General features: G+C 36.6%; 1 long non-coding RNA gene across 1 annotated transcript in view; it reads right to left on the reverse strand.

The window, feature by feature from the left end:
* LOC146509373 (uncharacterized) overlaps nucleotides 1-901 on the reverse strand; it is a 50,111-nt gene extending 49,210 nt beyond the window's left edge. The window contains exon 1 of the long non-coding RNA XR_014876628.1: nucleotides 293-901. This is a non-coding gene — a long non-coding RNA (uncharacterized LOC146509373). The remainder of the gene's footprint in view (nucleotides 1-292) is intronic.
* Between the last annotated feature and the right edge of the window lie 7,130 nt (nucleotides 902-8,031).

Genomic DNA, 8,031 nt, shown 5'->3' on the forward strand with positions numbered 1-8,031 from the left:
CCCACCAAATGAAATAAAAAAAATGTTTTAAAAATAATTAAAAATCATCTGTACACAAATTCAAAGATCTAGCCTCTCCTGTCACCAAATTAATTTAAGACTGACAAGAAGTATGAGGAAAATCGGGCTTTTTTTGTTAATACTTGGGAACGGAGTTTAAAGTCCGACTAAAGAAGTTAAAGCAGGCAACAAATGAATCAATAGAGCCGTGACGAGTGCTCCTGAGATTTCAGGCAGATGGATTCTTCTCAGGGACAGAACTTGTAAAAAGTGCAAAGAGGAAAGCACTTACCACACAGATCCTGACGTCCGAGCCCGAGAACGAAAGCTTCCTATCTTGTCTATCTCCAATCCACTTCCATTTTTCTGAGTTACTATATTGCAACCCCCACCCCACGGAGAGCCGGATAGCAGAGAGTGCGACAGAGAGAGGGAGAGAGTCAAACACACACACACACACACACACACTGGGGTGGGTCGTGGGGGGGCTTAGTCCTGGTGTGGAGATGGAGGGGACCATTGCAGCTGTGCACTTCGTCAGTATCTCCTCAAATCCAGTCCTCTGCTCCATGTGTGTCTGCAGCACCGCGGAAAAAGGCAACGGAAACAAAGTGATCCTCTTACACAGCCCAGAGAGAGAGAGGGACGGACAGAGAGAAGGCGAGGAGCAAGAAAGAGTGCGAGAAACATACGCGGGGAAGGGTAGGCAAAGAAAACAAGTGAGCTCGTTTGAAGGCCGAGGAAGCTCGACTATAAGCAGGTTCAAGTTTTCAGCGTTTTCTTTTACTTTGCCACAGAATGCCGGCCGAGTGGGAGGGAACAAGTGAGAGCTTCTAGGAAGGCAAGGAAATAGTGCATAATACCTTCCAGCTTCCTTCAACCCCCCCTTCTCCCTCCCTCCCTCCCTCTCTCCCTCCCTCCGTCGCTTTTCTCTCCCTCTCTATCAGTCTTTCTTTCAGTCTCTCAGTCCAGTAATAACCCTGTCTGTGGCAACCCCCCTCCACTGGTGCAGGAATGCAAAGCAAGAGTTTCAAGAGGCCCAGTTAGACAACCTCAGAGTCACTGCACCTTGACCCGCAGGTCAGACGCAGGGCGTATATATATATATATATATATATATATATATATATATATATATATATATATATATATATAGGGGTGTGGAGCTTTTAGTTGTGTCTGTGGGGCAGCTTTACCTCACCAGATCATATAACCATACCTGGACAGCCACTTGACAGAGATAATACTGGTGGACACTTACACCACTGCCGCAATCAGGGTAACACTTACTGCTGCTACACGGCAACAATGACTGCCTTCACTCAACAAGATTATATAATATCAATATAATTGTATTAAATTGTTCTGGACCGTTCCAAATGACCAAATAACTCAAATGAAAACATCCACTCGTGGTGCTCTGCTGAATTAATCTGAAGAAGCTGCTGTTTCTGGACAGCCCACAGTGTTGGAGTGAAGCACATTCAATCACACAGGTTTACAAAGGAGTGTCAATTTGGGAATTTATTTACACGCGTATGTCATAATTTCATCGTTTAAAGTCCACTCCAAATGGCAAATATCACAAACAACACACAAAATTTAAAAAAAAAACATTAATGGGATCCCTCTTTTTTTTTTAGCATTTCAAAGATGACATGAGACACGGCCAGAGCTGAAGTTAGTTTTAGTTTTTTTACTTTCAGATTACTGGCAGTTAAACAGACACACACACACACTCTGGAGTGGACGTGGTTTTGCTTGGATAGTGTGCTGAAACAAGCGTTTAAATCCCGCCAATCAGGCAGGTTTGCATCATTTGAATGAGACAAGCTGGTACAGTCCTCCAGTCGGTGCCCAGTATTGTGGCTGTCCTGCATGTTTAAAACCTATTCTTCTAATTCATTCAAGTGTTCCTATTAATACGGGTCCATCCTGCCCCCTCCCAGTCTATTTGCCAATCCCTCAAACGAACACAGTTCCCATAGCTTATGAACAAAAAACACTGCATCGGGCCATACAGACAGTTTACCATTGTTTGTTTAAATCATTAATGCAAATATTATAGATTTACTTTTGTTTTGAAGACTTCCATCTCCGTATGGATACCTTTTATCAATAAAAAGTACTAAAAGTCTCCATGAGCTGTTTGCAATACAGCTGTTATAATGGATAGTTAACAAGGAAAAGTTGTGAAAAGCCTCTCACATACACTCAAACACATCAGTGACGGAACAGCAAAACACTATAAAAAAAAAAGGATCGTATCACTTACCAGTCGACATTTCATATTTGTGCATCAGTCTCCATCAGCAGAATAGCACTGACTGGGTGATGAAAGGCATACTTTACTTTATGCATCCACTTATAAGACCCATCTGTGCTCATATCACAAAGTAAGGTTTAATGAGGTTACAGGACCCCACATAAAAGGAGACGGCTTGCTCAATTGGACACTTGAATGCTTACATAAAACCCAGGAACCATATATTTGCATTTCTGAAGAAGCTTGTATAACCATGATACGTGTTTTCAGATGCAAAATGATTTGGTACTATATATATATATATATATATATATATATATATATATATATATATATATATATATATATATATATATATATATATATATATATATATAAAGAGTCACTGCACCTTGACAAATATATATATATATATATATATATATATATATATATATATATACAGATATAGAGATAGATAGACAGATATAGAGATAGATAGATAGACAGATAGATGTAGAGATAGACAGATAGATAGATAGATAGATAGATAGATAGATATAGAGATAGACAGATATAGAGATAGATAGACAGATATAGAGATAGATAGATAGATAGATAGATAGATAGATAGATAGATAGATAGATAGATAGACAGATATAGAGATAGATAGATAGATAGATAGATAGATAGATAGATAGATAGATATAGAGATAGATAGATAGATAGATAGATAGATAGATAGACAGATAGATGTAGAGATAGACAGATAGATAGATAGATAGATAGATAGATAGATAGATAGATAGATATAGAGAGATAGATAGATAGATAGATAGATAGCTAGATAGACAGATAGACAGATATAGAGATAGATAGACAGATAGATAGATAGATAGATAGATAGATAGACAGATAGATATAGAGATAGACAGATAGACAGATATAGAGATAGATAGACAGATAGATAGACAGATAGATAGATAGATAGATAGATAGATAGATAGATAGATAGATAGATAGATAGATAGATAGATAGATAGATAGATAGATAGATATAGAGATGGATAGATATAGAGATATAGAGATAGACAGATATAGAGATATAGAGATAGACAGATAGACAGATAGACAGATAGATAGATAGAGATAGACAGATAGATAGATAGATAGATAGATAGATAGATAGATAGATAGATAGAGATAGACAGATAGATAGATAGATAGATAGATAGATATAGAGATAGACAGATAGACAGATATAGAGATAGATAGATAGATAGATAGATAGATAGATAGATAGATAGACAGATATAGAGATAGATAGACAGATATAGAGATAGATAGACAGACAGACAGACAGACAGACAGACAGACAGACAGACAGACAGACAGACAGACAGACAGACAGACAGACAGACAGATAGATAGATAGATAGATAGATAGATAGACAGATATAGAGATAGATAGACAGATAGATAGACAGATAGACAGATAGATAGATAGATAGACAGAGAGATATAGAGATAGACAGATAGATAGATAGATAGATAGATAGACAGACAGACAGACAGACAGACAGATAGATAGATAGATAGATAGATAGATAGATAGATAGATAGATAGATATAGATAGATAGATATAGAGATAGACAGATAGACAGATAGATAGATAGATAGATAGATAGATAGATATAGAGATATAGAGATATAGAGATAGACAGATATAGAGATATAGAGATAGACAGATAGACAGATAGATAGATAGATAGATATAGAGATAGATAGACAGATAGATAGATAGATAGATAGACAGATAGACAGATATAGAGATAGATAGACAGATAGATAGACAGATAGACAGATAGATAGATAGATAGATAGAGAGATATAGAGATAGATAGACAGATAGATAGACAGATAGACAGATAGATAGATAGATAGATAGAGAGATATAGAGATAGACAGATAGATAGATAGATAGATAGATAGATAGACAGACAGACAGACAGACAGACAGACAGACAGATAGATAGATAGATAGATAGATAGATAGATAGATATAGATAGATAGATATAGAGATAGACAGATAGACAGATAGATAGATAGATAGATAGATAGATAGATAGATAGATAGATAGATAGATAGATATAGAGATATAGAGATAGACAGATATAGAGATATAGAGATAGACAGATAGACAGATAGATAGATAGATAGATATAGAGATAGATAGACAGATAGATAGATAGATAGATAGAGATAGACAGATAGATAGATAGATAGATAGATAGATAGATAGACAGACAGACAGACAGACAGACAGACAGACAGACAGACAGACAGACAGACAGACAGACAGACAGACAGACAGACAGACAGATAGATAGATAGATAGATAGATAGATAGATAGATAGATAGATAGATAGATATAGATAGATAGATATAGAGATAGACAGATAGATAGATAGATAGATAGATAGATAGATAGATAGATATAGAGATATAGAGATATAGAGATATAGAGATAGACAGATATAGAGATATAGAGATAGACAGATAGACAGATAGATAGATAGATAGATATAGAGATAGATAGACAGATAGATAGATAGAGATAGACAGATAGATAGATAGATAGATAGATAGATAGACATATATAACCCTAAAAAGAGTTTAGCTTTGCTGCTAACAGAAAAATCACCAGGATTATGATAACAACAGCGTCCATCAATTTACACAGAATATATTTTTGTCTATTAAATCCGCAGGTGGAACGGGAAGACACATGTCACCCTGTCACCCTGTAAAAATTCACTGCCTTCACTAAGTGCAGGCCAGTTGTGCTAATGTGCAGTCGCTTCACAAAGAGGCAGAAAAAATCCTGTTAGCCTGTGTGATGATAAATATTTAGAGATTGTGAAAATGAACAGTATATTTGAGTCCATTTTAGCCCTTTCGGGGCAACAATGAAAGCAGAAGAAGGATTTTAAAAGATTTCTGTTAAAGCAAAGAAAGCTGCTTATTAGTAAATGGTTCACAACTGAGACTTTGTGAGAGGGAGACGCAGCCCTTAAAAAAACATTTTTAAATTCTAAATTTTTCTTATTTAGAGAAAAAAATCGTTTTCATAAACTGTCTCTATGTGCATGCAGTTTTAATGTCTTGGTTACCACTGAAATCAAAGTACATTTAGGCAATATTCCAAATACACACTGGCTGGAAGCCTTCCAATATGGCTGACAAGTGAAGGACCTAATACAGGTTTAGTAGACCAAGGATATTTTCCTGTGAAACTTTGTAAATTTTAAATTTATTTTTAATCATCCTAATAAATATTGACCACTTTATTCATGATAATTATTTCTGGATCTTTACCCTACAATATGAAGCACCTTGAGGGTGATGTTGTTGTGATTTGGCACTATATGATGACCAAGCTAATTAACTCCTATCATCAGTGTTAGACCACAGTCATTTTTAAAACTGTGAGCACAAGGCAGAACAATAAAAATGTGTTATTTATCACCATCTTCTGAGTAAAATCTAAAATACATTGTTACAGGTTACTGAACTATTATGAAAAATGATATAAAATCATTTCTGTTTAACGCCTTTTCATGTGTTTTTGACCAGTGATGACTGTCTGGAAGATTCTGGTCTTTTGTCCAATTTGGTGGAGCCACTTTGGGTTGTCTCTTGGACCTCATCCTGCCTTGACTTTCACTGCTTTCTCTGCATAATTTCATTCACAACATCAGTAGCATTGTTCTGCTGACAGAATCATTATTCACCTAGAAACCAAACTGACAGCCATGAGTCACAAACACTGAATGAATACTTCCTTATATCAAACAGAGCAAAGCTAGCCATCCTTTACACAGTAAAAGGCTTTGGATTGTGTCATGTTACCTACAGATGTAAACTTCTTTGAAAATTATTTGTTGCCCCACAATTTTTCTTAATGGAAATTCCAGAAAAAACAGCTCTAAATGCTAACCACAATAAAGAAAGAATGAGGATAATTTGAACACAAACTTAAGGTAAGTCGTGTTTGACATAAGGATGAAAGTACTAAAATTCCTATATGTGCCAAATAAAAGGATATTTAATATACTTGCCAGTAAATAATATGATTGGACGTTGGTTTAAATAGGTGACCATGGCGCAGGAGGTAGAGTAGATCATCTACTAATTGGAAGGTTGATGGTTTGATCCCTAGCTGCTCCAATCTGCATGCTAAAGTATCCTTATGCAAGATACTGAACGTGTGAAAGCACTTGTATGATGTTACCAATGTCCAGTTTCTTCATCCATCCATTTTCTTCTGCTTATCCAATTCACAGTTGCACGGGGATCAGAGCCTATTCCAGCAGTCACTGGGGTCCGTTTCTTCATATTGGAGTTAAAAATAAAATTAAAATAATTCTCTGCTGTTTTTGAATTTTCAGCCTCTTACTAAGTGCTGGTCGCTCTTCTCTCTGCTAGTCCTTTTCAACAGCATGTAGAGCAGGACATTAATACATAGCCTACAGTTAAACCTTATTGTCCTATGGCGAGTCTGCCTAAACTGGATTAGCTTCAGCTCTGACGCAAAAAAAAAAAAAATAATAATAATATAGTAGTGTTTTAGAATAATAGTAAAAACGCTGGGCCAAGTTTGAAGTTGTATTGAGCTGCATTGGGATTTTTGTTCTCCTTCTCCGTTCTTATTCTTCTTTTCACTCTGGAGGTAGCTCAGATATATCTCTAGCCTGCTGCTGCCCTCCACAGGTAACGAACAGCCACACAATTCAGTCAGTGTTTCAACTGCATGAGAAAAAGCAATAAATAGTCCCAATACTGTTCACATGCATGTGCTTCTGGAGGAATTTAAATTCATACAGCTCATAAAGCACGTGGGCTGGATAGATATTTACAAAAATATAAGATATGCTATTATAATTCAGATCCAACCTTACTGGGACACAGTGAAGCTAAACTGTGTGCTTAACATTTTTATTCTCTCATTATCATTTTATGTAGAGCATGCTGAGTTTCCTCCACTAACATGGGCAGGAAACATCTGACAGCATCTGTTTGTTTGATCCTTAACGTGTGACGCAATCACTGTTAAGATTTCACGGCAGCTTGGAGGTGTTCAAACCTCTCACAGCGCTCCTCTGCTGTATGGGAAAACGCACGATCTGATATCCTCGTGTTGGTGTTGTTCCCAGATCATCATACTAAAGGTTGTTCCAGGATCAACATTGCAAGTGACCAATCAGAATGTTGTGATGTCATACTTTTGCGACTTCGGGAAAAACCGGCGTAAAACAAAAAACTGTACTTAAGCTGCGAGAAACCGCCTTTGTCCGCCGATCAACGGACCCTGACCCTAACCCTTTAATAAACGCTAAGCAGAATTGATATTGTCCTTGCAACATTGGAATTTCATAAATGCACGAATGGGTTGGTGCGCAAAAGAATAACGTCACAATAATGTGATTGGTCACTTGCAATGTTGAACCTGGAACAACATTTTCATGATGATCTGGGAACAACACCAACACGAGGATATCAGATCATCCATGGGAAAACTGAGTGTTTAAATACTACACGCAGAGCGAGTCCTGATCCATAAACAGTCAAAGGAATGTGTGGAGCAGTCTACACAGTCTGTCCCTTTGTTTCTCACAAACACACATTAGCAATATCTTAAAGTTTCTCCGTCCTTTTACTGAGCCAATCCAGGGTTGAAAGGGGGAAATATCCAAATGCCAATAAAAATGAAAAACTTAC

This window comes from Neolamprologus multifasciatus, chromosome 10 (assembly GCF_963576455.1).
Source record: "Neolamprologus multifasciatus chromosome 10, fNeoMul1.2, whole genome shotgun sequence".
Classification (NCBI taxonomy): Eukaryota; Metazoa; Chordata; class Actinopteri; order Cichliformes; family Cichlidae; genus Neolamprologus; species Neolamprologus multifasciatus.